The following is a 26,821-nucleotide window of genomic DNA, read 5'->3' as shown; positions in this document are numbered from 1 at the left end:
GGATTAGAAATAACCACCAGTAGTGACTCCAGAGGAGCTGGCCGTCTGCAGAGGCTGGAATGTCTTGACTACAGCTGCTGACCTGTTGCTGTACACTGCCGGTCCCCCGTGATGTCAGCCCCAGGTGGTCTTGCTTCTTCTCCAGCTCCTGAAGAAGGTAAGAACCCTCTGAGCTCCCAGGCAAGTTCCTAGGGGCAAAATAGCCTCAAATAGGAGCTCCAGAGTCACCAGAAATACAGGTTTACTCCCCAATCCCAGAACACACCCCCTTTCCCTGCAGAACACTGTTTACCCACGCCCACACCCCGGAAGCAGGGAAGCCTGTGAGTTACCTGATAAGGCTTCTGAGGGCAGAGGAGCACGCGGAAGTCCATGCCCTCTTTCCTCTCAACTCCTTCCTTTGCAATCCTTTAATGGTAGATCCACATAGCAAGACCCACAGCCAATGGCGGTGCCCTATGCACCCCTTCTGAGCCCCACCATGTTGCCTTAAAGAAACACGCCCGGAAATGGAGTTTCTTGAACGGTTCCTGGATACTTTCCAGAGGAACCCTGGCAACATGTACAAATGCCTTTTTATTTTCCAAATAAACATTAACAAATACTTTCTGCCTTTCTTTAGCACCGGGACCAGGTTTGATGAGCATTCAGGTGACAGTTTTCTGGGTTTGGGGGTGGGTAAACAGAAAGGATCGTCACATGTCATTTCTGTGGGTACTATGAATGTAGGGACGAGATCTTAGCGTTTTCTTCCAAATGAAGGAGTTTTAAGCTGGGGGTGGGGTGGGGTGATGGTGGTGGGGAATCTCCATGGAAGAGAACAAAGGAAGAAAGAGATAGATGAAGGTGTTGGGCCTTAAAAGTGAAGATCATTTAATTTGTTCCCAAACTGCAGCACATTCAAGTGTGACAGGGAGCCATAGTTGGTAAGGAGCCTGGGAGATCATCTGAAGAGCATGATTGCATTGAACAAACAGGGCATGTGGTTATGCTAACATCAGAATTAGTCTACTGAGCAGGCTGCTGGTCGTTTCTGCTATTTGTGAAGCCCTGACACAAAATTTATGACAGAAGGAGCTAGGGGTCAGGCAGTCACCTGGACACAGCCCAGGGTGTGAAGCCCTTCACTGGGAGCCCATTGTGACCGGAACTTTCTGGAACTTGTCTTTTGTGGCTAGCCATGGTCCACCTCATTCTCCTCGCCTTTATCCTTCCATGGGGTTGAGGGAGGGATGAAGATGGCAAAACAGAGATGTGCACATGCTAACCAAGTGTCCACGAAGACTTGAACATTTAATACAGTCATCAAAATAATCATTGTTTCAGTTGTTGAACTAGAGTTACAGTTCTGTGGTAAACATGCTGTCTTCTTCTTCATGTGATATTAAACTAACCAGGAGCCATATAATCTCCCCTTGTAATTTACTTAAAAACTAAAACAAATGGGGATCCATACAGCTCCAGCTAGCCTCAGACTCTCTATATAAGCAAGGGCGACCTCAGACTTCTGACCCTCTGGCCTCTGTGCCAGGATCCCAGTGTGCACCACTGTGGCCCATTTATGTGGTGCTAGCCACAGAACCCAAGGCTTTGCACATGGTAAGCAAGCACGCTGCCAACTGAGCTACATGCCTAGCTCCTTAGCTTCCTACCCAGGCCCCTTATTCTACGTCTTTCTATGTCTTCTGGGATCTTCATCCATATGTACAATAAAACACATAAAAATGTTATCTCTTAGTCCCAAATGATGGGCCATTTCAACAGGTAACCAGAAGAACGAACCTAAATGGAGTGCCTTCGAGGTCACCCTCCCTTTTTGACTCTCTAACCCTGCGTAACCTGGGCTTCTCCCAACACCACCCCTTCCTGGTTTAAACCAAACTGATTTAATCTGAGTCAGGGAGGTTTATTCAGGTTCAGATGAACAAGGCCCTGCTGCTTGCCAGAGATCTCTGAGAACCAAGTGGAAGTTGGTTTAAAACCAGTTTAAATTGGTTCCAAGCAAGTCAGACCCAACCTCCCAAGATCCAGCTTGAGAAAGCTAGCCTAAACAGAAACAATGGTTCCAGAAGGAGACAGACCTGATTCAGTTTAGACTGACTGATTGAGACCAGATAAATCTGCATCCGTCCTGCTCAGTGGATTAAACCCGGAGTGGGCAGCCGGCAATTCTGAAAGGAAGTTGGGCGTGGTTCCCATGGCCGCCTAACTTGAGGTAAAGGGTGTGAAGTGACTCTTAACAGAGCAAACAGACTCTAAATGAAACTAGTTTAAGATCACATATATCATAGCAGACGGCTTTAAACTGCCTCAGATCGGCTCTGATTTCAAAAGCTCTACCTCAGCTGATTAGAACCAGCTTTGACCAGTTTAAACCAGCTTGATCTAGCAGCATTGCCAGATGGTTTCCCAAATATTACAATTATACATTTACTATGGAGGAAAGATATGACTAGAGTGCTATTGTTATTCTGTGTTCTACCTTTTCTGGCACTGAGGACAGAACTTGGAACTTCAAAAAATGTTAACCACACACTCTGAGGCTTCACTGCAACTTATCATCTATATTTTCCTCTCATAGATTATTGAAATACAAAGTTACCTATAGAGTTGTATTTACAGGTGTCAGTCTCTGAGCAGCCTGAGGAGACCAAACCCCAGGGATGTTAACTTCCTTGTATAAAACGGTATGATATTTGCTCATTTGCATGTACTTCCTTATGTAACCTGTAAGTTAGCACTAGATTCTTAATCATACCTAATTAATATCAATTATGTAGATAGCTGTTGTGACCTGTTGCTTAGGAAGGGCAGACATCCTTCCTGTACATTATCAACATAGATACAATGTTTAAGGGAAGATTTGAGTTATTTTTAATTGTGTGTGTTTGTGTAGGATTTGTGGGAATCTCTGTGTGTGTGTGTGTGTGTGTGTGTGTGTGTGTGCAGGTGCCCTCAGAGGCCAGGATGAGCATCAGGGGATCCCTTAGGGTTAGGGTTACAGGTGGTTGTGAGCCCTGATGTGGGTGCTGGGAGCTGAGCAACGGTCTTCAGGAGCACTATGGGCTTTTAAGGGTTGGACCATTTTCCAGCCCAGATACAACTTTCACCCTGTTGTTGGTTAAATCCATGGAGTTGAAGTTGTGGCTATAGAATTGTTTCTCACTGTTCCTCTCTCTGACTGCCCTCTCTATATTTAATCCAAAGAAGAATGTTAGGGCTAAGGCTGATGAGATGATTCAGCAGGTAGAATCACTTGCTGCCAAGTTGGACACCTGAGTTCAATACTTGAGAAACACATGAGGAAAGATGAGAAGTGACTCTTGAAAATGTCCTCTCTCTGACTTCCACAAGTGCTCTATGACAGCCCCTCCAACAATCAATCAATCAATCAATCAGTCAATGTAACTGAATTTTTTTCACAAGTAGGTGTGGTGAAATATATCAATAACTTTGGCATCAAGAAGCTGAGGGAGGAGGCGCACACACACAGGCCAGTGTGGGCTACATACTGACACCCTGTTTGTTTCTTACTTAAAGACTCCTTAGTGATTTACACATAAGTTGTTTTGTCCACGGACTTAGAAGTTCCTTTTGATGTGAAAGCACTTATCCCTTAAATTATTTCTTACACTTTTTACTACCCCAAGTTTTAATCACATTGGGAGTGATCTGTTTGCCTAAAACCACTTTTCCCCCTTAATTATCTAGAGATGAACTTCCTCCAAGTGGAAGGAAACTCTGTGTCCATGGGCCGGCCTTTGCATGGAGATATTTTTGGGAAAGGTTTTCTTTTCATGGGAACAACAGTTGAGTGACTTCATCCAAAGTAATTCATGAGATGCCAAACCCTCAGGAGGGTACATTTTCAGAGAAGAAATCCCTGAGGACCCAAGAGGACACTGTGTCCCTGGGCAGAGTCACTCTCTAAATAAATTGGCCACTGCTCAGCAATCCTTCTGTAATCTCAAAGGGAATGAAGCTCTGATAAAACCCTTTCACGTTCCTTTATTAGGAGAGTTTCTGATCTAAATCACCCATTGCAGGGACCACCGCTGTTTATACTGAGTCACAGACTCACTGGCTGATGGATAAGGGACAAAATGAATTCAGACTCATGCTGACCACCTAGGAGCCACAATTAGTAATGATACTTATATATCCAAGACGCTAGAGACTGGTCAGGTTAAAGTATAACCCAATTCAGATTAACAACTAAAATGGAAAGATAATTCACATGAACCACATTTTAAACATATATCTTTCCCAGACAGAAAGAAAATATTGGACTTGGTGTTTCAGAACCTGATACCCACTAGCCCTCATACCAGGTCTAATCTGATCAAACTTGTTTAAACAATTCTCTGCAAATACAATTTTTCCTTAGTTGTTTAAACTGGTTGCAATTGAATTAAAATGAGAACTGCCCTTCAATGGTCCCACAGTGACCTTCAGGGAGGTCAGGTCTTGGCCAGACTGAATAAGATGTCTGCCTCCTACTGAGTCCCCACTACCCACCAAGGCCCCATTTCTCTGGGGGCAGAGTTGCTTCTGACCTAGCTGGGAAAGAATCCATTTGTACATATGAAGATGTGCCACATCCCCTTGGAAGGAATGTGTATTCTGCTCTTAGACAGGGAGGGCAATAAATGTTAGTTAAGATGTCAGGTGGTTTTTGATATTCTGTATTTTTTTCTGATTTCCTGTCTATTTTCGCTATTGTTGAAAATCCATAACACTTGTTATGGATTTGTTATTTATTCATTAAGTTCTATTGATTGCTATGACAGTTTTTATTGTCAACTTAATTCCATCTAGAGTCACTTGGGAAGAGGGAACCTTCAGATGAGAGTGACCTGTGGCCATATTTATGAGAGATTGCCTTGATGATTGTTATGGGAAGGCCAGTCCACTGTGGGAGGCACCATCCCTAGGTCATGTCTGTGAGAGGTTGTCTTGATAAATGATTGTTATGGGAAGACCATCCCACTGTTGAAAGCAGCATCCCTAGGTCATATCTGTGAGAGGTTGTCTTGATAAATGATTGTTATGGGAAGGCCAGCCCACTGTGGGAGGCACTATTCCTAGTTAATATCCCTTGAAATGAAGACAGAAGAGTTTTCTAGGTGGAGGGAACTTTCAGGTCACCACATCTTGCCTAAAAGAAATGCTAAAAGAACATTTTCATAGTAAAGGGAAATGTGATGCCAATATGTAACAATAATAATAAGGAAGGAGGAACAGTTGATGTGGTAAACATTTAGGAAAATGTAAGTTCTTTAAAATGTATGTGACAGGGGAAAGGAAGATGGAAGTTATATCTTAGGCCATGTGATCAAGGAAGTGATGTCCAGCGTTGGCCATTAGCCCTCCCCGGGCTTGGATATGTAATTGTTGATAGATAATATTCTTTTTTCCAGTACTGGTTAGAAGCAATTAATAGCAACTACCTGTGTCTAAGAAGGATTATGCAGGGGCATACATTCACTATGGGTGGGGGCTGTTTTAGGATTCGACCACCAGATTTGATAGTCAGAAGACAGATGTTTAAAAGCAAGATGCAACTACCTATAAAGCTCATCTTACTTAAAACTCGACGAGAGAATGATGCAGCCCAAGGTGGTTCATGATTGTCCTGCCTTTGCACAGTGCTAGGATTGTAAGCATACTCTACCCTGGCTAAGAGATTTACTGTAAATACCATTGTGCCTGTGCCTGTGCCTGTGCATGTGCGTGTGTGTGTGTGTGTGTGTGTGTGTGTGTATGAGTGTGTATGAGTATGTATGTGTGTGTGCATGTGTGTGTGCGTGCATGTGTGCGTGTATGAGTGTGTATGAGTATGTATGTGTGTGTGCATGTGTGTGTGCGTGCGTGTGTGTGAGTGTATGAGTGTGTATGAGTATGTATGTGTGTGTGTGTGCGTGCGTGTGTGAGTGTATGAGTGTGTATGAGTATGTATGTGTGTGTGCATGTGTGTGTGCGTGCGTGTGTGTGAGTGTATGAGTGTGTATGAGTATGTATGTGTGTGTGTGCATGTGTGTGTGTGTGCGTGTGTGCGTGTATGAGTGTGTATGAGTATGTATGTGTGTGTGTGCATGTGTGTGTGCGTGCGTGTGTGCATGTGTGTGTGCGTGCGTGTGTGCGTGTATGAGTGTGTATGAGTATGTATGTGTGTGTGCATGTGTGTGTGCGTGCGTGTGTGTGAGTGTATGAGTGTGTATGAGTATGTATGTGTGTGTGTGCATGTGTGTGTGTGTGTGTGCGTGTGTGCGTGTATGAGTGTGTATGTGTGTGTGCGTGCGTGTGTGCGTGTATGAGTGTGTATGAGTATGTATGTGTGTGTGTGTGCATGTGTGTGTGTGTGCGTGTGTGCGTGTATGAGTGTGTATGAGTATGTATGTGTGTGTGTGCATGTGTGTGTGCGTGCGTGTGTGAGTGTATGAGTGTGTATGAGTATGTATGTGTGTGTGCATGTGTGTGTGCGTGCGTGTGTGCGTGTATGAGTGTGTATGAGTATGTATGTGTGTGTGTGCATGTGTGTGTGTGTGCGTGTGTGCGTGTATGAGTGTGTATGAGTATGTATGTGTGTGTGTGTGCATGTGTGTGTGTGTGTGTGTGTGTGCGTGTATGAGTGTGTATGAGTATGTATGTGTGTGTGCGTGCGTGTGTGAGTGTATGAGTGTGTATGAGTATGTATGTGTGTGTGCATGTGTGTGTGCATGCGTGTGTGCATGTATGAGTGTGTATGAGTATGTATGTGTGTGTGCATGTGTGTGTGTGTGTGTGTGTGTGTATGAGTGTGTATGCGTATGTATGTGTGCGTGTGTACAGGTGCGCATGCATGCCATGGTGGTGTGTGTATGTGTGGGTTAGAGGACACTTTCAGAGGGAGTTCTCATCTTCCACAGTGTTGAGGCAGGGATTTTCTGCCCTGCGTACTCCTGGCCTGGGAGCTCCTGACAGATTTTTCTACATCTGCCTTCCCTTTCATTGAGTGCTGGGGTTACAGATGCTTGCCTCAACGTCCACCTTTTTACAGGGCTCCAGGGCTCTGACTCATCTTCAGGCTTGTGTAGGCGTGCTTTGACCAGCTCCAGCAACCTCCCCGGGCTGGGATATGTAATTGTTGATAGATAATATTTTTTTCCAGCACTGGACACAGAATTCTGAATTGACAGATCTTTCTTTCAACACAGTAAAAGTGTTATTCTAGTTCCTTTCTGCATCCATACTTTGCTGGAAAAAAAAAGTACAGTTACTGGAGTTCTGGCTTCCCTGTGTGAGAAGAGTCATTCTGTAATTTTCAGAAATACTTTGTTTTGGCTTACTTCAGTTTGAGTCCTGATGTGTGGATTCCTTTGACTATGTTCAGTTTTGGATAAGCTGAGCATCTTCGACTGTTTTTTTTTTTTTTTTTTAAATGAACTGTGGAAAGTTACTCTACCATGGTGGCTTATATTGTTTTCCATATTCAACACAGCTCCTCCCTCTTAGTCTCCAGCAGTATAATAACATAAATATTAGAGCCCTGTTTTTCCCCACAGGTATCCCCAGGCTCTTTTATTATTTTCCTCTAATTGTTAAGATTAGATTATTTCTATATTTTCTATTGCTATAGCTTTAATTGATGTAACTTTGACTTCATTTCTACTCAATGAATTGTGTGTGTGTTCCAGTGTGTGTTTATGTGTGTGTTCATATGTGTATCAGTATGTGAGTGCATGTATGTGTTGTGTTCATGTGTGTATGTTTGTGTGTTCATGTGTTTGTGCATTCATGTGTGTTCATGTGTTTGTGTGTCAGTGTGTGTGTGCATGTATATGTTGTGTTCATTTGTTTGTGTGTATATGTTCATGTGTGTGTGTATCCATATGGAGACCAGAGGTCAATGTCAGGCGTCTTTCTCCATCACTTCTCACTTTGTTATTTGAGGCTGGTCTCTTACTGAACCTTGAGTTCACCAATTCTGCTACACTGGCTGGACCTTAAGCCCAAGGACTTGGTGCTGGGATTATAGGCTGTACACAGCTGTGTGTTTACTTATCATTTAAAATGTTTTTCATTCAATATATTTTGACCATATTTTTTTTCCTGTCCCCCAACCCCTCTCAGAGCCTCCATTCTCCCTACCTACCCAAATTCATGCTTTCTCTCTCTCTCCCCCACCTCTTCCTCTCTCTCCCTTTCTGAAATAAAACAACCCCCTAAAGTAAAAACTCAAAACAAACAAAAACAATAAGGCCCAAAATACCAAAACAAAGCAAAACAACACAAAACTCACACAGAAAACACGGAGTCCATTTTGTGTTGACCAAGACCCCTGAGCTTGCGCCTGCCCCAGAGTGTGCTTGATTGACTCAAGGACTCGACATCTGTCATTTCATTGGAAGAAGCTGATTGCCCTCTCCCAACAGGTGTCAATTGCAAATGGCTTCTTGGTTAGGAGTGGGACTTTATGCTACTGTATTTCCGTGCTGGGATGTTGTCCAGTTTGATCCTGAGCAGGTCTTGTGCTGATCCAGCTTCTTCTGATGAGCTGGGACCACAGTTGAGTACTCATGCCTGCAGAGTAAGGGTTTCACTAACTGAAGTGCCTTCACCCCCTCAGGGAATTAGTGTGACCTTTTAATTATAAATTTTCCATTTGGTTTGTCGTTGAATCTTCCATTCTGTGGTTGCCTTTAATTAAAATGTTGTTTTTGGAATAGTCCACTTTACTTCATGCAACATGGCTGTTCTCGCTACTTTCAAGGGTTTTGACTGTCAATTCTAACGTCTATATGTGGTGTTAGGGGGTCAGGACTTTAATAGTTCTTTAGATGCTGAATAACTTTGAATTATATTGTGACCGTTTATTTAACTGTCACAAATGTTTTTTTTTCATTTCTCCCTCGGTGTGTAATGTATGTGTGTGTGTTTCTGTGGTGTAGGTGTATACATGTGTGTTGATGTGTAATGTATATGTGTGTTTCTGTGGACATGTGTGTGTACATGTGTATTGATCTTCAATTATGGCAAACAAGAAGTGAGAGGCAGACAGGAAGGGGCTGGGATGAGAGGTCCCAGGCACAGACATGTTTTCAGGGACTTATTTCCTCTAACAAAGTCCTATCTCCTAATACCTCATTCAGTATGAACTCATCAATGGATTAACATGTCAGGGACGTTAGAACCCTCATGATCTAGTTACCGCTCAATAATTAGGTAAACTGGTTGTGGGTTAAGTCTTTGAGAATGCTTCACACACAAGCAAAAGTGCAGGAGGGGGAAGGCCAGTGCTGGTCCAGTGGAACTTTGGGTTCTTGTCCAGTCAGCCTGCTCAACCTGTTTTGTTATCATGAAGGACCACTCTATTCATTCTTTCAGATTTTCTAATTGCATTGATTATCCTTCCTTACTCCATCTTTTCTGGATTGGAATCCCTTTTGCTCTTGCTTTCTGTTTTGTCTTTCAGCCAGTGTTTCACTGTGTTGCCCAGGCTGATCTCCAAGTCCTGGACTTGCCTCGGCTTCCTAAGTAGGCAGGACCACAGGCAAATACTGCACCTGTCTTCTGTATGATATTTATTTGTTTACTTATTTATTTAACAGACTTAATTCACTTTATTTTTCTTCTATAAAATCCCTTGTGTGGTGGTCACAGCTGGAGCCTGGGTCCTCTGAACAGAGACTCTGGTGTGGGTTTTACAGAAGATGTCAATGAATTCCTGATAAGGGGACTTGGTGAACACAGTCTCTTTCCGGGGGTTGGAAGTCAGGTAGCTGTAGGTCTTGGAGATGGCATCAAAGGTGGACTTGGTAAAGTTGCCCAGGGTGGCAGTACAGCCCCTGGCTGATGTGTAGCTGTTATCCACACCAGCCATCATTAGTAGCTTCTTGGCTACAGGAGCAGAGTTAGTGTCTTCGAAACAGAGCCATAGTGGCCTGCCATTTGCACAGACTTATGGGGCTTGCTAGTCTTGTCCCCCCAATAGCCGCTCTGCACAAGGACAACGGAGAGCTTGGCCAAGATGCTGGCCACTGGAATGGCAGTGCCTACCTCCTGCAGTACTTAGCACCAACACCAATGTGAGCAGTATCGATGACGCCTTAAACCTGGACCTCCAGTCAGCCCAGGATATTTCTACTCTGGCAGGATCTTGAGAACCTCATCCTTTAGGGATTTGCCCAGGAAAAAGCCAATAATCTCAGAATCCTTAGTGGGCAGGGAGAACAGGAACATCTCCAGGGATTTGATCATCATGATAAGGCCATCCTTTGCTACATATGGCTGGAGCCATGAGTCCCTCCATGTGTACTCCTTGGTTGGTGGTTTAGTCCCTGGGAGCTCTGTGGGGGGTGTCTGGTTGGTTGATATTATTGTTCTTCCTATGAATTTGCAAACCCCTTCAGCTCCTTCAGTCCTTTAACTCCTCCATTGGGGATCGAGTGCTCAGTCCAATGGTTGGCTGCCAGCATCTGCCTCTGTATTTGTTAGACTCTGACAGAGCCTCTCGGGAGACAGCTATATCATCAGGGTCCTATCAGCATGCACTTCTTGGCATCCACAATAGTGTCTGGCTTTGGTGACTGTGTATGGAATGGACCCCCAGGTGGGGCAGTCTTTGGATGGCCTCTCCTTCAGTTTCTGCTCCACACTTTGTCCCCATACTTGTTCCCATGAGTATTTTGTTCCCCTTTCTAAGAAGGACACACACACACACACACCCACAGTTTGGTCTTATCTCTTTGTACAAAGCTCAAGTCCAAGTGGATCAAGGACCTCCACATAAAACCAGACACACTGAAGCTAATAGAGGAGAAAGTAGGGAAGAGCCTCAAACACATGGCACAGGGAAAATTTTCCTGAACATAGCACCAATGGTTAGCTTTAAGATCAAGAATCAACAAATGGGACCTCATAAAATTGCAAAGCTTCTGTAAGGCAAAGGACACTGTCAATAGGACAAAAGGGCAACCAACTGATTGGGAAAAGATCTTTACCAATCCTACATCTGATAGAGGGCTAAAATCCAATATATACAAAGAACTCAAGAAGTTAGACTCCAGAGAATCAAATAACCCTATTAAAAATGGGGTACAGAGCTAAACAAAAATATTTCAACTGAGGAATATCAAATGGCCGGGAAGCACCAAAAGAAATGTTCAACATCCTTAGACATCAGGGAAATGCAAATCAAAACGACCCTGAGATTCCACCTCACACCAGTCAGAATGGCTAAGGTAAAAAACTCAGGTGACAGCTGATGCTGTCGAGGATGTGGAGAAAGAGGAATACTTCTCCATTGTTGATGGGATTGCAAGCTGGTACAACCACTCTGGAAATCATTCTGACAGTTCCTCAGAAAATTGAACATAGGATTACCTGAGGATCTATCTATACCACTCCTGGGCATATACCCAAAAGATTCTTCAACATGTAATAAGGACACATGCTCCACTATGTTCTTAGCAGCCTTATTTATAATAGCCAGAATCCAGAAAGAACCCAGATGTCCTTCAACAGAGGATGGATACAGAAAATGTGGTATATTTACACAGTGGAGTACTACTCAGCTATTAAAAACAATGAATTCATGAAATTCTTAGGCAAATGGATGGAACTGGAAAATATCCTGAGTGAGGTAACCCAACCATGAAAGAACACACACAGAATGCACTCACTGATAAGTTGATATTAGCCCAAATGCTCGGAATGCCCAAGATACAATCCGCAGACCACATGAGGCTCCTATGGGTTTAAGTTCACAGCTCATTGAGTGCAGGCACTTGCTGCCAAGCCTGTGTTCTAGCCCCAAGACCCACATGATAGAAGGAGTGAATTGACTCTGGAAAATTGTTCTCTGTCCACATCAGACATATCCACGCACATTCTTGCAAATATGAAACAAATAATAAAGTAAATAAATGTGATATATAAATTAAAGAAATAATCAGTATGTGGGAAATGATCTTAGTTTATCTAAAAGATATTTATTATCCTCTAGAGTTTCACTTAAAAATTTTTTAGTGACACCAATAAATAGCTTTTTCTCATAGCCCGAAATGATCGGGCACTCCATTTGGAACAGAAAAAAAAAATCAGAGACTGATTTTCCATTCACAATGTATCTAGATTTAGGTCCTGGCTGTTCATCACTCAAAAGGCAACAGCTGGGAGCAGTCAGTGAGAAGATCAGCCTCTCTGACAGCCAGCATCCTGAGACGGCGAGGTCCATCTCTCAGAACTTAGTTATATAATAGTATGTGCTCATGTATGTGCATGGGAGGTATATGTGGGCATATGTGTGCAGGTGTGCATGCCCATGTGTGTATCCAGAGGCCAAGCATCAGCCCTACCGCCCTCCGCCTTGTCTCTTTTATGCATGGTTTCTAACTGAACCTGGACGGAGCCTGGGAAGCTGCAGTGGTCCTCCTGTCTGTCTTTACAGTGCTGGTATTAGAGCTGTACACAGGGCCACGTGTAGTTTAGTACATGGATGCTGGGGCTTTGAACTCAGGTCCTCTTGCAGGCATCGCTCTTACCACTAAGCCACCTCCCCAACTCGTAACAGGGCTTCTATAATGAGGGAAAAGAGGTGAGGTAAGACTTCATGTTGAATATTCATTTTTATTGCCCAGGGCGTGCGTCTCCTTTTCATTCCTCTTGTGGAAACATCTTAAGCCAGCATCTTCTTGGGTTCCTGTATCTTTAGCAGCCATGGTCCTTCCCTTCAAGTTACCCCACAGCAGTGTATATGCTCTGTGTTAGTTAATGCGCGGGATTAACACAGTGGGAAGAGAATTACCTGTGTTGATAGGACAAGAAGGACACCAGGTGTTCTGGAGCCTGGGAATTAAAAGAGCGATTGATTACTCAGCAGCTCGGCTCTTCGCGATGCCATTACAGCTGCTCTTCGGCACTGAGAACGCTGAGCAAGGGCGAAGGAACAGACCTTGCACGAGCGACTCTCACAAAGGAGCTGACACCGTCACAAGGATGCTTCTAGCAGAAAATATGTGGGCTCTGGGGATAAGCAGCTCTCCAGCTCTGCCTACAGCAGCCCAGCCTGCTACAGCATATTCGGTTTTGGTACCGTCTACCTGAAGTCAGCATCAGACCCCAACGATAGTGCTTGGTTTCACAAGACTGTCTCCAGTTCAGATGCCAATCACAAGTCTAAGGAGCTGTAGACCAGGCTTTCCATAAATGTCCTCCTCCGGTTCAGCAGTTTTCTAGGGTGGCTTACAGCACCCAGGGAAAGACTGTGTTTAAGCTTCCTATCTCATTGGATAGGGTACATCTAAGAGCCAGAGAGGGTTCAATGAGAAACAGAGGCTTCTGTCCCATGCAAAAGGGATGTGCTATCTTCCTGGTGTGTGGATTCATTTACCACGTGGAGGCTCATCCAATCTCATTGTTCAATGCCCTTTCTGCCCTTACTCTCTCCCCGCATCTTTCCACCCATTCTTGGAAGTTTGCAGGAAGGTTAAAAGTTCCAGCCTTCAGACCACTTGGCTTTGTTAGTAATCAGTCCCAGCTCTAGGCTATCTAGGGCCCCTCTCTGAAATTCTGTTAGTCTAAGCCATAGCTACTAACAAATAGAAACCATCCCACCAAAATGACCAACAACTACACCGTGCTGCTTAGGGCCCTGGCATTTATGAACCCTCTCTAGAGGTCCCAGAATTCTGAACACCACACAATCACAGAAACAAATCGCAGCTGGCAAAACCATGCATTTGTGTGAGGCAAATCATAGCCAGCTGCTGTGGACAGTCCGAAGCCACCCTTCATCTCTGCACCTGGGGTTAAAATGAAAGCACATTCTTATAACATTTCTGCATAATTCTCAAAAATGTCACGACAGAGAGCATTTGGAGAAGTCAACCAACATCAACCTCTAGGGCACACACATGAACACACATACACAAATCAAAGTGGAGTTGTCTGTCTACTGATATTCCATACAGGCAAGGTGAAACCAAACTGTTCACCTGCTTTCTCAGGAACTGGAAAGATAACAACTTGGTTTCCCAAATTGATTGGCTTTATATCTTAATATGGCAGGAAGAAAGAGTAGCATGCAGTAACCTTATGTTCGACAGAGAGCTATGTGTTCTGTTTATTGTTCTATGCCACTGATGCCATGATGTGAGGATGGTGGCTTTGAAACGAGCAAGTTGTTGCTCTCCTCCTGCCCTTGTCTGGCTGTAGCCAGCTGAGCTGTTCCACTCACTAGAACATGCATCTAGTTGGTGGAATAGAGTGTGCCCTGATCTTAGTGCTGAAGAAAACCAACAAATGAAGACCCAACTGCGATTCACCAAGTTACAGTTTTGTATTCTGACTTTGATCTAGACCCTGAATCTAGGAACTTGTGACGAGTGGCTTCAGACTCCAATGGAGAACATGGGGACAGGACAGTGGCATAGCAGATGTGGATGTGGTCACGTGCAGAGCATGGCTCCCCTGCAAGTCAGTGGAGGCCCTAGGTCTGTGTTTTTAGCACTGATTCCTCCTCCGTATGCCTGTGCTGTTTCCCAGAAGCCTCTACTCCTCAGAGTCGGGTGGTTCCCTAAGCTCCCTCTTTGGGTCACAGTCTGTGGTGCATTCAAAGGCGGCAGTGGTATTTAGGAATCAGCGGAGGTTGCTTTTAGAGCAATCAGGTTGCCAGGTTTCATTTACAAAGACTAAAAGTATTTTACTGTAGCAACTGTGTTAACAGTCATAGTGTTCAGTAATAAATTCCAATCTCCATGGCTTAATACAATAAAAGATCCAGTGGGGACTTAGGGTTCTGGGCTAGTCCCAGGCCTCTGAGACTCAGGCTAGACAAGGCACCCACCATCTTGACCCCTCTGTGAATGAAGACTGTGTTCTATATGTTTATCTCACTGAATGTTGACCAATGTTCTTTTATTTAAAACAAACCAAAACAACCCAAAGAATGTGGTTACATTTACTTTTTCAAAGCACATCACATGACCACCGATAAGTTCAAGGGGACAGGGAGGTGAAATCCTCCCTTGTCACCAAGAGGGAGTGGGGACCCCCCCCCCGAGTCAGGTGACCTTACCCAAACTGCACGAGTGAGTTGAGTGTGGGGAAAACCAAAACCAAATAAGAACAACAGCAAAAAACCCTCAGACTCATAAAGTCACTTTTCCAAAAGGCGACAAAGCGAGGAGAGCAGGGATCACAGGCGCGTGCACGTTCTCTTAGCGCGTGCACATGCATGCGTCTTCCAAGACGTGGGGACCCCTTCGTCATAAGCCCTCCTGCAGGGAATAGTTTTTATTAGCTTCAAGGGAACTTCAGATGCTGACAAGGAAAAACTTTGACCCCCCCAGTTAAAGTTTATCTTGTGAGAATGGGTTTCTCTCCTCCTCTCGCAACAACCTGCAGGAAGGAAGGAAGACTGGAGGGAGGCAGGGAGGGAAACGGGCCGGGCCGGCACCCTTTGACCCACTAACAATATCAGATTGCAGACTATTGGGTGATGTGTTTTTCCCTCCACTCTGTGGCATTTTCCATCCACAAGGCAAGGTCAGAAAACATTTATATCTTAATCCCCATACTTAATTCTTGCTTGCTCCGAGTTTGTTCCCTGCTTGGTTTCATACCCTTTCTTCATCCTTAAGAGACGTCTTGTGACAACCCATGAATGGCAGCCTAGCTAAGCACACCAAGGATGATGCCTCAAACCTCCCCAGCAGGAAGGTCGAGAGCATGAGAGTCTGTTCCCACATCGCCACTGGAGTCAAGTTAGCAGTGAGTTAGACTTAAGCCTCTCTTCAGAAGAGAGTTCTGGGGCTCAGCGAGGTTAAGTGTCTGCTCAACATCATGTGGTTAGAGCCCAGAATAACCCCAGCTATTATTACTCTCCCCACCCCCAATAACTATTTTTTTTTATCTTCTCTACTTGGCAGCCTTGCATCTATCCTTCCACCCCTAGAATTGCCTTGATACCTGTCAGACAATGCAGGGTTCTCCACCTTGTCTAATGGCATCCACAATCCAGGAAATGTTTTATTACTTGCGGCGAGTAAGAGCTGTGAGGTTATTTGCTCTTAAAGTGGGAATTTGTTGGCGAGCTTGTACATACAGAAGGGTACTTGTCGGGGCAAGTGATTTCCTGAGCATGCTCAGTGTAAGGATGGATGCTCAGTATAAACATGCTCACCACTGTTCAAAGAGGGAGGCTGTTGGATATATCCTTCAGGTTGTAAGAGCATGCGTCCAGAAAGAAGAGGTGGTAGACATGCATGCTCCTGGGCGGAGAATGTAGTATAAGAAGCAAAATTTACACTAGGTAGCCTGAAGGAATGAGCCACAGTGGTCTGGTGACCTTGGCTGGTTCCCATGCAGGTGTGTTGACAGTCTCTTAAAGGGAAAGCAGCTTTCTCCCACGGAAGTCTGACAGTTTGCCAGGAAAGAAGGCCATACTGCTTGCTGACCAACACACATGGGGCAGGTCTCACTCATTGTGTAGGAGACACAGGGTGAGGTGGTAGCCATGTAGCTCAGCTGCTGGGCTTCAGGTTTAAGGGATATTGTTTCTTGGACCTCAGAAATTGTCATGAACACCTAGAAGCCTGGGAAACAAAGCTAAGTTCTGGAAAGACATGTAAGGCGGGGCCGAAACTGCAGGTGCAAGCTACCCAGCTGGGTCTCAGGACAAACGTGTGTGTGTGTGTGTGTGTGTGTGTGTGTGTGTGTGTGTGTGGTCTAGTGGTGCTTTTATTTTACTCTCAAAGAAGAAAAGCAAATTGATTAGGTGAAGTATCCCCTTTACATGGGCCCTGAAAATACCCAGGTTTAGCTGGGCAGTGGTACACTCTTTTAATTCCAGTACTCCGTGGCAGAGGTGGGCAGATCTCTGAGTTTGAGTCCAACTTGATCTACAGAAAGATTTCCAGGAGAGCTAGGGCTGCACAGAGAAAACCTGTCTAGTAAACACACACACACACACACAAACACGCGAGCGCACGAAGAAAGAAAGGGAGGTTTAATGAGTATGGTATTTGAAATTTGAGAATTAGAAAGCTACATAGGAAACCATGAATTTGAGGCTAGCCTGGACTACACGCAGAATAAGAGGGGAAAAAAAAAAACACTAGGATTTGATGAGTTTAAATAGGAAAAGATGGGCATAGCAGGAATCTGGCCCTGGACACGATCCTGTGGCCTTGGACGGGCACCTAATTCAGGGGGAGCTGTTCAGGATCAGTCTCCAACAGGAGCCCTGTGACTCTCCCCAAATCAGTAGGCATGGGAGCTTGGTTCATGACCAAGACATAAGCTGTGGGGGCTTTATCCTGCGGCCCTGATGTGCCATTGTGGCTATATGGCAGTCATCCATGTTGTGGTGAATGAAAGAAGTGATTTCAAATGCAGCTTGAAATTTTTTTTTTTTGAAAAAAAAAAAAAAGAAGCCACATACTTCTCTGTGTATGTCATGTTTCCCCAGATGGATCCACAATGAGCCATGTAATTTCCCTCGTGCATTTTCTGAGCCAGTGGTGGATCAGAGAGCTAGAAGAGGCTTCAGAAGATGCATGAGTGGCGTCTCTTTCTTCCAACAGGTGTGGTTCTGCTTCCCCCATTGGACAACCACAGATGTAGAGTGCATGTTTTTCAACAATGGATGGCCAAGACTAATGCTGACATAGGTTTTGAGACTCGGCTGTCTAATAACACACTGCTCCTTATAAACAATGTCTTCCCTATTTCATAGTCAGAGCCATAGGCTGGAAACATTAAAGGGTAAAAAGGAGCAGAGGGGCCCCAGGGAAATAGTTTGTCAATGGCCTGCATGAAGACTATTGCAACACCCATGCAAAAAGCCAGTTGTGGTGACTCATGCTTCAAACCCCAGTGCTGGGGAGGCAGAGACAGGTAGGTCCCTGGAGGCTGCTGGCCAGCCATTCTAGCCTGATTGGTGAACCCCAAGTCTCAGTGAAGCACTTTGTCTCAAAAACCAAGATGAAGCGATGGCTCAGCAGTTAAGAGCCCTGGTTGCCCTTCTAGAGGACTTGAGTTTGATCCCTGGCATTTACAAAGTGCCTCACATCTGTGTAAAACTCCAACCAGAGGACCTAACACTCTTTTCTAGCCTCTGAGGGTGCCGGGCACACATGTGGCACGCAGACATGTGCAGGCAAAAGACACATAAACAAAATAAACATTTCAAAACCAAGGTGGATAGCTTCTGAGGAATAGCCTCAAGATTAACTTCAGGCTCTGCATGCATGAACACACGTGCTAATACACGTATGTAAACATAAACACATACCTGCACACACAAACTTTATACTGAGGCAGTCACGTCTGGTGAGGAGTCACCACTGGCCCCCAGTAGGCAGGCAGGCTTTGGCACAGTGGCGGGACGAAGGTGAGTGTGTGAGGCAGGTGAAGCCATCAGCGCTGGCTCCACTGGCCTTCCTGGGCTGTGGTGCCTTGGTTTTCTACATAGGCTCTGTAGGAAACTCCTGCACGCTGGCTTTGCTCTGTCACACAGGCTTTACTCAATGTCACCTTCAACCAGAGAGCTAGTTTGCTAAGAGGGAAAATTGCCCAGGATGCCAAAGTGATAGTTATTTCCAGCGATCTAAGTTGATTAACAACTGCTTCCTGGAGGAGCTCTCAGCCACTGACTGTCTCTGGGGTTTGCAGTACTGACCACAGCGGGTACAAGAGGCACTGTGTGCAATGTGTGAAGGACAAGCCCTTATTAGGAGAGTCTCCCAGGAAGCAGGGAGGGCAAACAACATTCCTTTAGAGTGATGGATTTCTTTTATTTTTCGTTGAATATTTTCATTAAAAGAGAATTGTGGGATCGCTTTTTGCATTACTTTGAATATATATTTTGTAAAAAAAAAAAAAAAAACATCAACAAAGGGGCCACCCCCACTGGGATTCCTTTTATTTGTGAGGAGAGGATACAACTCCCAGAAGTGCTCATGAACATCCCTGACATGGAATGGGCTAGCACAGAACAATTTTCTCCATCATTTAAAACCATATACATTTCTGTTTGCTGATTGGCAGCTACCACTTCAAGCTGTTCCCGCTTCTTCACTGGGCCTCTCCCTAATTCATCATCCAGGACAGCAAGGTCTCCCCTGCCGTAGTCTTTAGCTTCTATTGCTTTCGCTACAACAAGGCCTTTGTGGTTATCTAGTGTTTATCCACCTGGCAAGTGCTTCTCGGTCATCCCAGCTAATCCCCTGCCTCACATCACTCATTTTTTCTTTCTTGGCACTCTGAGCCCTGGACACACCAAGCTGCCTCTGACTCCCTCTGGCCCTTCACAGGTGGCTTCCTTTCTAGAATAGACCTTTCCCTTCTCTCCTCTCTTGCTTGGGTCACTTTGCTCATCCCGTTCCATCCTGATTCCTTTCAGGGCTGCCTCTCTTAGCAAGGGGCAACTTCAGATGGAAGGCTGCCTCCTGGCTGAAAGTGGGGAAAAGAGAAATAATCCGAATACTTGGAATTCCAAAAGTTGTGCTGTGCCAGGTAAGGCCACTTCACTATCTCTGCTGACAGGATGTGAGCAGGAGAGAGGAAGAGAGAGAGAGATGGAAATAGAACGGGCAGAGCAAGATAACTTGAGGTGTGTCTGAAGCCTCTGGGACACTTCATGGGAATCTTCAACAGTCCCCGGACAGTCCATCTAAATATGTTGACCCCGTGACCTCAGAGACTGTGGCTGCAGACAAATTAGTCTCTGGACTGTTGTGTAGTCTTGTTACAGGTCAAGTTGCAGCCAGCCATAGGAAAGGACACAGGCTCAGTGTGCAGGTTAGAGTCCAGACCCCTGGAAGAGGAAGGAGAAGAAGCGAGTTAAGGAGACAAGCAGGAATGTTCATCCTGAAATACTTAGGTCCACTTTACAGATGGTTTATTTTTAACCGCACCTTTTTATTTATACTAGGGAAACACATACGATAGAGCGTGCTGAAGTCAGTTCTCACCTTCCACCACGTGGGGTCCTGGGGACCAAACTCAGGTCATCAGGCGTGGTGGTAAGCGTCTTCACCTGATGACCCATCTTGCTGGCCCCCAAGAAACGGGTTAAAACAATACTGTTTCCTAGCACTCGAAGAGACTTTATTGTTGATTTTATGGTTCCTGGCAGTCATCCAGGTTGGGTTTCCCTCCCTTCATTAAACCCCTCTCACACACACAATGGTGTGTCTCCTAGGTGATTCTAAATTCTGTCAAGTTGGCAGGATCAACCTTTGCGCCATCTCTCCCTGTCACTCATTTGCTGAGCACAAGCCTGCTTTGACTTTACCGTGGATCCAAATTTCCAAGCAAGAAGAGGAAGAGAACTTTATAAGAATGGTGATGGATTCTCATGACTCAACAGGAGGCTGAACTGAGGGGTTTGGATCCATGTCTGTTTTCTTTCTGCCTTCAAATGCTAGCAGCTAACATACTGGCTTCCCTTCCTGCTGGGACACAGCCCCTGAAGTACCTTGCTGTGTTCAGAGCTTGGGCGTCTGGCTTCAAGAAACTGTCTACTGGTTAAAAGACCTATAGCCAAATGACTCTGGGCTATGCTGTCACTGTCTCCCCTCTGGCAGTCTCAGGGCTCCTTGATGAGGGGAGGAGCCAGAACCCCATGCTGTTTTCCTTCCCTGGGGACACACTGAGCTCTGCCTCACTGAGCTCTGCCTCCTGCTCCATCCAGGAATTCTGAGACCCCAGCACAGCACTCTTGACCTTTTCAGGAGCCCTCCCTCACCCCTTGTGATCACTGTCCTGTGAGCCTGGGGGTGCATGAGCAAACACAGTGCTGTGTAGCTCTCTGAAGAGGGCAGGTTCAGGAGATGGCAACCCCCATAGGGTGACTACATTGTTTCCATTGCATCCTGAGCAACATGGTTGCATAATTATTTTGGCAAATTATTTTGGGAAAACCGGTATATCCAGAGGCTCTCCTCCATGTACAGAGCTGACACACTACAGATAGATTATGGTTGGTTTTTGTTTGTTTGTTTGTTTTTGTTATTTACTATTTTAGGGGCCACCTCTAGGCCCAACGGGCCAATTGGTTGTAGCCACATAGTAGAGGCTTTAATGGAACATGGAAAGGGGCCTTCAATCAGAGAGTTTCAACCAAGAGCACCAAGAGCATGGGCTGTTTTCAGAAGTGGTAAGAATCCTACGTCCTAGGCACTGGAGAGATGGCTCAGCCGTTAAGAGCACTGACTGCTCTTCCAGAGGCCTTCAGTTCAATTCCCAGCAACCACATGACAGTTCACAGCCATCTGTAACAGGATCTGATATCCCCTTCTGGTACCTCTGAATGCAGGGACAGTGTACATAGATACATAGATACATAGATACATAATATATATATATATATATATATATACATAGATACATAGATACATAGATACATTATATATATATATATATATATATATCTCCTATGTCCTTAGCTTGTGAAAGTGGTATGTTATATATAGATGACACTGGCACTTCAGGCAGACACTAGAGTTAAGTGACTGCAGCTGGCCTGTGACTGTCATCAGAAACACCTGCCCTCTTTACCCAGTCTTTGGGTTAGAGTTAGTAGCTTATTTCATACATGGGACAAAATCCTCCCCATCTGACTCATATGTATATAAACATACACACAAACATACATATATAAACATATATATATATATATATATACACACACAAACATATATACATACATATATAGACACACACAAACATTCATACATATATAAACATACACACACATGCATACATAGATACATATATAAACAAATATATAAACATACATATGTGCATACATCCATGAGTTAATAACAAGATGTGGAACAGGACTGCCAGTAAATAGTGGGAAATAGGAAACCTCCCCCTCTAGCATAAAGAAGTGCTCTTATATAAACAATTCATCTTATAATGACTGGAGTTTGTTTTAAAGATTTATTTTTATTTATGTGTATGCCTGTGTGAGTGACTGCCGTGTGTGTGTGTGTGTGTGTGTGTGTGTGTGTGTGTGTGTGAGAGAGAGAGAGAGAGAGAGAGAGCGCTCACAGAGGCCAGAAGGGGGTGTCAAGTACCCTGGAGCTGGAGTTCCAGGTAACGTGGGTGCTGGAAAATGAGCTCTGGCCTCTGGAAGAGCAGCAAGGGCTTGTAACTGCTGAGCCATCTCTCCAACATTAGCTTTAAGTCCAGCATTTCTTCAAAAGTAAAACAATAAAGAAGACCTTGCCCTTTCCTTGTGCTCTGTCCCTGCCTCATTCTGTTACTAAGTCCACTCTGTCCTTTAAGAATTCTTGATTTCTAGTGGTGCTGGGGATAGAGCCAGGACCTCATTCATGCCAGGCAGGCACTCTGCCCTACACTACACCCCAAGCCCTGTTTATGCTCTTTGTTTGGAGATAGGATCTCCCTAAATTACCCACATTGGATTTGAACTTTCAATGCCCCTTCCTTAGCCTCCTAGTACCTGGGATTATAGGCCTGTACTCCCAGCCTCAACTATGTTGTCTGAAACATAGTTTCCTGTAGCTCAGGCCAGCTGCAAACTGGATATGAAGCTAAGGATGACCTAGACCCCTGATCCTCCTGCCTCCTCTAAGAAGTGTTGGGATTACAGGTGTGAAGCCATCTCCTGGCTATTGGTTTCAAATGGATGAAATGAGTTAGTGTGCAAGATCTCTTTGATTCACTGGATCTGGATGTGAGACACCCTGGAGTTGTCTAACCACACACGCCCAGGTGCCTCTCATCAAAAGTTGTTTGTTTTGAACCAGATGGACTCCGTCAGCCCCAGCTGGATCCAGGTGCCAGGCTCTCAAAATCCACTCTCCCTCTTTGGCCTCATCCCTGTGTTTCCCAGCTCTCTTTGTTATTGTTTTAATGGTGGGGTATCTTTCCTGTCTCTCTTTTTTTTTTTTCCTGCTCCCACAAAGCACACCACACCCACCCCTGATGTGGCCTGGCCCTGAAGTAGGACTGCGTTCTGCCACCACCCACATTAGCACAAGGGTACACCTGCCCTTTTCCAACAGCCCCTGCAGGCAGGCTTTTGAGGCAGCCATAAACAAACAGGCTCATTCACTTCAAGGGAGAGAGACTCCTGTCTGTGCCTAGAGGCCTCTTCAATTGTTTAAGGTCAACCTGCTCTCGATTGAGAAAAGGGGGAGGGGGAGATTTTCCTTCTCTTGCTTGCTTCTCTCAGCTCTAGTACACATGGGCTGAGTTGAAACATTTTAGCATCGTTTGGACTCAAGAACCTGGGAGTGCGACCAGCTCTATGGCTTGATGGCTCTGCAGGCAAATGCACTTGCTTGCAGCCAAGTCCGAGAACCTTAGATCAGGCAGGTGTGCTGAGTTGTCCTGGTGCTTAGGGAGTTTTTGTCTTAGGGATGCCCAGGAAGCTAGAAAGGAAAGCTTCACTGTAAACTAGCCTCAACCCCGTGGTTGCAACCGGAATGGCTGTTTTTCAATGCTCAAGGATGTCCTTGTCTCTCTGGGGCAGCAGTCCTTCAAAGGCTCCCACCAACTGCTGGCTAAGATGAAGGCAGCCTCTGACTGCCTTCAGACTCTGGTCTCCATTGCCTTCTTCTTTGACCTCCCATTGACGGCCCTGGGCAGCCCGGGCCCCCTCTAAGTTCCATGATCACCACTCTCCTGCCCTCTAGCCTCTGTCCGGACAGTCTTTCCTTCTGCTGCCTCTCCTGGTGGATGTCCCTTCACCAGGTTCCCAGGGGTCCCTGGGGTAGTTGGGTGGGCCAGGGCCGACTCTCCCCTTGGCGGCCGCCAGGGGGCGGCAGGGGCGGCTGGAGGTGACAGCGGGAGGCCGCGCGGGAGGGCAGGGCGCGCGGACCGCGCTCTCGACCCGCAGACACCGCGCCTGAGCCGTGCGCTGGGCACTCGCTGGCCGCCCGCGCACCCGACACACCGGGGCGCAGCGGGAGCCCGTGCGGGGCGGGCGGCCGTCCATGCGGCGGCGCTCGGGAAGCACGCGGGGCTGAGGAGTCGGCCGCTTCGGACTAGCCCAGGTGAGCAGATCGCGCAGCCCGGCCGGCCGCAGTCCGGAGCCCGGGGCAGCCCCGCAGACTGGCGCGCGTGGGTACGTCGGGGCCGGCGGCAGCTCGGGACGTCGTACCTGCTTCTTTCTTCCCTTTCTCTTTACTCTTCTGCTTCCTCTTTCTTTCACACTTCCCCTTCCTTTTCTCTTTCCCATCCTCTCCTATTTCCTCTTTCCTTTTTCTTCCTTTCTTTTTCCCCTTTCCTCTTCCTCTTCTTTTTCCTTTCCCCTACCTTTCTCTTTCTTTTCTCTTTCCTGGAGGCCTGCTCTGCCTTTATTCTCCATCCTTGACCCTCAACTTTAGGGCCTGGCCCCCTGGGGTTGGGGGAAGCAGCCACTGGCCCTCCTGAGGTATGCGCAGCAGCTCAGAGCTGAACTGGTGAGTTGCACCTATAGCACTTGTAGTCCCCACCCCAGCCTTTCTCCCTTTCTTAGCCTGGGATTGTTGATGGAGTGTCAGCACCTCTGGAGCCCCAGCCCCTGGCCTCCATCATTCTGGCTTCTTGGAAAGCCTCTGATCCCCAGGTCAGGTTAATCATTGCAATCCAGCGTCAGTGATCCCCTAATTGGACCTGTTGCTGCTTCTGTACGTCAAATGTAGCTCATATACCCGTGGCCCTGAATGCGACTGAACAGTTAGCTTTTGATCAATTTGCTCACCTTGAAGTGGGAGAGATCTGGAAGTGGAGTTTCAGTTTTCTTAGAAATAGCTTCAGCTGTGTCTTGGGAAGAGGATTTCGAGGTACCCACTTAGCACGTGGAATTATGGGTCTAGTGAGATCTTAAGCAGTCCTGAAGCTTTCTGTGCTGTTAAAAAAGTGCATCCCTTGCCAGATAGTGGCTCACCCTTTTGCAGGCAGTAGGTGAATTAAATAAAGTCTTGGATCTGTGGCGCTGAAGCCCGTTAGACTTTGGAGTAAGTAAAATAGCCAGAACTCAAGGAATTTTCAAGTCCAACTTCCTTTGCATCTGAGACATCTGGGCATCAGCTAAGATCTCCCACCTTTTAGAGCCACTGTGTTGTCTTGGACATCACTGATGTTTCTGACCTGGTAGAGACTGAAGGGATGCAGTTGCTGGCCCTGAGAGAATCTTGATTGGGTCTCTGTGTACAAAGGTGCAAACAGTTTTCAAATGTGATTTAGACGTAGCCCTACTCAATTCCTATAGATTTTTGTTGGCACCATAGCTGAATTCCTTTGAAAAGCACAGTTCTGCCCTGGAAATTAATGTGAGGAAGCAGATGAGAGTCCCGGGACTTTCCTATAAACCTCCGCAGGGCCGAAGCAGGGAATCCCCAAAGGTCCAGCCTGCAAAATGGTTTTGGGTGGCGAGAATGCATGGAGCCCCTACTGACACAAGTGAGTGTATCGGCCTCAGGGAGGGGGAAGATGCGCTTGCATGATCTCCATGCCTAGCTCAGGGCGGGGTACCAGACTGTCTTTCCCTCACTCTTCGGAGCTAGGAAGTCTCTCTAGCCAGGTGTGAAGTAAGGAAAACCAGAGAGTTTTGGAGGAAGATCAGGGCTTGAAGTTTTTGTTTTGCCTAGTGATCTTGTCTGTTACCCACAGAGTCTTAGTATGGTTCTTTTCCTCTCCCCAGGACTTCACTTTTATCCCAATTGGCTGTTGGTGTCCATGTTCAAGCCCCTCACCCCCAGCACCCGTATCCCATTCCCCACATGCAGAGCTCATTTATCACAATGCCCCTTCCGCATTCTTTCATGATATCTCCAATTATTTTCCTGCCCCTACCTTAAACCATGTCCAAATTACAGTAACAATCTCCCTCCTGACTCGCAGCCATGGGTGGCTCTCTTCATTTTAAATCCATCTTCTTTCATGCTGACAGATTAATATTCCTGAAATTCTGACTTCACCACATCATTCCCTGCAAGGAATCACAATGGCTCTCCAGTATTCACTTCCATTTAATTTGTCTTCAGCAAATATTTCTGAGCATCTGTTGTGTGCCAGCGACTATTACTGCGTGCTGGGGGCTTATATGGAGCAAGACTGGCTGGATCACTGGCCTCCAGGGGCTGCGAGGAGAGTAGCTAATAAATGACCACCCAGGGAGAAAGAAGGGAAGTAAAGGAGACAAACAATGAGGGGGGATGGGGGAGAGAGAGAGAGAGAGAGAGAGAGAGAGAGAGAGAGAATATCCATGTGCAGACACAGATGAGGGAGAAATTGATTTGTGTGCACATAATAGCTTTGAAGACCTCAGCTGCAGGCTGCCTTTTGAACTAGGAATGATACTTTTATGACAGATGCAGGGTCTACTGCAAATACCACATCCTTCCTCCTCCCCCTCACCTTCTGTACGCAAGTGTGCATGTGCCACATGGGTACAGAGGCCATAGGATGCCTATCTGAGTCTCAGGGGGATGCCTGTGTTTGCCTGCCCAAGCACATGACTGGCTTTGTTTGTTTGTTTGTTTGTTTGTTTTAGCAGAGGCCTTCATTTGGACCTTAGGGAGCAAGTAGTGGGGAATTGGAATTGTGATCTTAGAAGAGCCCCCCTTTTTTTTCTTAAAGGGGCCTTTGGACGAAGTGTTTGAAAGCAAAACGCTTCCTTCTCGCCCTACCTGAAAGCGTCTGAGCCCAGCCTTCTGCCCATGCTCTCAACAAGTATTAAGAAGCTCGGAATACCGTGGTTTGAAAATTCCTAAGCTGCTGGGGGTGTGACAGGAGCTGGAAGATTACAAGTAGGCTTGGCCAGGCTAGCCACAGCGACTCTCCTTCCCTAGACTGGTGGCTGACAGCTTCTCAT

At 46.0% G+C, this 26,821-nt stretch overlaps 1 protein-coding gene and 2 long non-coding RNA genes across 5 annotated transcripts in view; 2 read left to right on the top strand and 1 right to left on the bottom strand.

Moving 5' to 3' along the window:
* Positions 1–21,916, top strand: 9230112J17Rik (RIKEN cDNA 9230112J17 gene). 2 transcript variants are annotated; one of them, NR_040463.1, is made up of 5 exons: positions 1–157; positions 2,623–2,687; positions 17,453–17,567; positions 19,388–19,500; positions 19,919–21,916. It is a non-coding gene; the product is annotated as an RIKEN cDNA 9230112J17 gene (long non-coding RNA). The 2 variants fall into 2 exon arrangements; NR_040464.1 differs by lacking the exon at positions 17,453–17,567.
* Positions 18,880–26,061, bottom strand: Gm51679. Its single transcript, XR_003948172.1, has 2 exons — positions 24,707–26,061; positions 18,880–19,801 (listed from the first exon to the last, which is right to left on the bottom strand). It is a non-coding gene; the product is annotated as a predicted gene, 51679 (long non-coding RNA).
* Thsd4 (thrombospondin, type I, domain containing 4) overlaps positions 23,770–26,821 on the top strand; it is a 555,183-nt gene continuing 552,131 nt past the window's right edge. The window contains exon 1 of one of the 2 annotated variants that reach the window (XM_006510906.4): positions 23,770–24,017. The gene's annotated coding sequence lies outside the window, so the exon portion shown is untranslated. Of the gene's footprint in view, positions 24,089–26,821 lie in introns of both variants that reach the window. The other variant, XM_006510907.3, reaches the window with a different exon arrangement.

This window comes from Mus musculus, chromosome 9 (assembly GCF_000001635.26).
Source record: "Mus musculus strain C57BL/6J chromosome 9, GRCm38.p6 C57BL/6J".
Taxonomy (NCBI): Eukaryota; Metazoa; Chordata; class Mammalia; order Rodentia; family Muridae; genus Mus; species Mus musculus.
This window is presented reverse-complemented; position numbering and strand designations above follow the sequence as displayed.